General features: G+C 30.1%; 1 non-coding gene and 1 pseudogene across 1 annotated transcript; both read left to right on the forward strand.

Annotated features, from left to right (window-relative positions):
• Positions 1–197: 197 nt before the first annotated feature.
• Positions 198–378, forward strand: LOC128870959 (5.8S ribosomal RNA). Its single transcript, XR_008455642.1, has one exon. It is a non-coding gene; the product is annotated as a 5.8S ribosomal RNA (ribosomal RNA).
• Positions 379–816: 438 nt separating this feature from the next.
• LOC128870982 (large subunit ribosomal RNA) overlaps positions 817–2,500 on the forward strand; it is a 4,515-nt pseudogene continuing 2,831 nt past the window's right edge.

Raw genomic sequence — 2,500 nt, forward strand, 5'->3', positions numbered from 1 at the left:
AAATACCACCACTGTATTATTGTTGAACTAAGACATTCGCAACTTAATAAAAATGTTTAGAGTTAAATATATTTGATATATATTATTGAAAGAAAATCAATTTATATTTTATTATTATTATTATTTAATTTTACTCTTTCAATTAATATATGCAAAAAAAAATTGACATTTGTTATAAATAAAAATAAATAAAAAAATACTCTAAGCGGTGGATCACTTGGCTCATGGGTCGATGAAGAACGCAGCAAACTGTGCGTCATCGTGTGAACTGCAGGACACATGAACATCGACATTTTGAACGCATATCGCAGTCCATGCTGTTATGTACATTAAATTAAATTTTAAAGTACTGCTTGGACTACATATGGTTGAGGGTTGTAAGACTATGCTAAATAAGTTGCTTATTCTTTTATAAAAATAATTGAATTTAAGCAAATGTGTATATTATTGGATTTTAAATAATTCATAATATTAATAGCAAAAAAATAAAGATATATAATGAATTTTTTATTTATTAATATATTCTTAAAAAAAAAAAATCCTCTCAAATAAAATGAAATAAAAAAAATTTTGAATCTAAGTATTCTCTTTAAAAAATTTTCATATTATTTATATATATATAAAATATTAATTTATATATGTAATTAAAGGAGGAATGTCTAGCATAAAAATTAATTTTTTTTATTCTAGAATTGCCTCATTTTACATAATTATTATTTATAATATATATTTATATAAAAGGAAAAAAGAAAAATAGAGATGAAAAGATGATATAATTATTTATTAAATTGTGAGAAGATAAAAAATATTTTAAAACAACCTCAACTCATATGGGATTACCCCCTGAATTTAAGCATATTAATGAGGGGAGGAAAAGAAACTAACAAGGATTTTCTTAGTAGCGGCGAGCGAAAAGAAAATAGTTCAGCACTAAGTCACTTTGTCTATATGTCAAATGTGAGATGCAGTGTATGGAATATCTTAATATCTAGTATGAGAAATTAACGATTTAAGTCCTTCTTAAATGAGGCCATTTACCCATAGAGGGTGCCAGGCCCGTATAACGTTAATGATTACTAGAAAGATATTTCCAAAGAGTCGTGTTGCTTGATAGTGCAGCACTAAGTGGGTGGTAAACTCCATCTAAAACTAAATATAACCATGAGACCGATAGTAAACAAGTACCGTGAGGGAAAGTTGAAAAGAACTCTGAATAGAGAGTTAAATAGTACGTGAAACTGCTTAGAGGTTAAGCCCGATGAACCTGAATATCCATTATGAAAAATTCATCATTAAATAATTAAAAATAATGTGCATTTTTTTCATATAAGGACATTGTAATCTATTAACATAATAAAGTATTTATCAAAAGATCATTGGTGATATTAAGTTTATTTAAATTAATTTGCTTTTTAAGCATATTAACATAGAATAAATACTAATGATTTGATAAAGTGTTGATAGATTTTATTATATATAATGCTAAAATTCATTTTTTGAATTTTACAAAAAATTTAATATCTATGATATTAATATTTATTTGTATGCATTTATATGATTAACAATGCGAAAGATTCAGGATACCTTCGGGACCCGTCTTGAAACACGGACCAAGGAGTCTAACATATGTGCAAGTCATTGAGTTATATTAAACTTAATGGCATAATTAACTTAACTTAAAAATATAATGGGATTAATTTTTAGTCTATTTTCTTAAATAGTCAATTAATTCAATCCCGGGGCGTTCCATATAGTTATGTATAATGATAATTTATTATTATTTATACCTCTAACTGGAGCGTACCTTGAGCATATATGCTGTGACCCGAAAGATGGTGAACTATACTTGATCAGGTTGAAGTCAGGGGAAACCCTGATGGAAGACCGAAACAGTTCTGACGTGCAAATCGATTGTCAGAATTGAGTATAGGGGCGAAAGACCAATCGAACCATCTAGTAGCTGGTTCCCTCCGAAGTTTCCCTCAGGATAGCTGGTGCATTTAAAAATTATATAAAATAATCTTATCTGGTAAAGCGAATGATTAGAGGCCTTAGGGTCGAAACGATTTTAACCTATTCTCAAACTTTAAATGGGTAAGAACCTCACCTTTCTTGATATGAAGGTTGAGGTTATGATATAATGTGCCCAGTGGGCCACTTTTGGTAAGCAGAACTGGCGCTGTGGGATGAACCAAACGTAATGTTACGGTGCCTAAATTAACAACTCATGCAGATACCATGAAAGGCGTTGGTTGCTTAAAACAGCAGGACGGTGGACATGGAAGTCGTAATCCGCTAAGGAGTGTGTAACAACTCACCTGCCGAAGCAACTAGCCCTTAAAATGGATGGCGCTTAAGTTGTATACCTATACATTACCGCTAAAGTAGATGATTTATAAAACAATTTCGATTGATTTATAAATTTTGAAACTTTAGTGAGTAGGAGGGTACAATAGTGTGCTTAGAAGTGTTTGGCGTAAGCCTGCATGGAGCCGCTATT

The sequence above is a fragment of the Anastrepha ludens genome, unplaced genomic scaffold (genome assembly GCF_028408465.1).
Source record: "Anastrepha ludens isolate Willacy unplaced genomic scaffold, idAnaLude1.1 ptg000045l, whole genome shotgun sequence".
NCBI classification, from domain to species: Eukaryota; Metazoa; Arthropoda; class Insecta; order Diptera; family Tephritidae; genus Anastrepha; species Anastrepha ludens.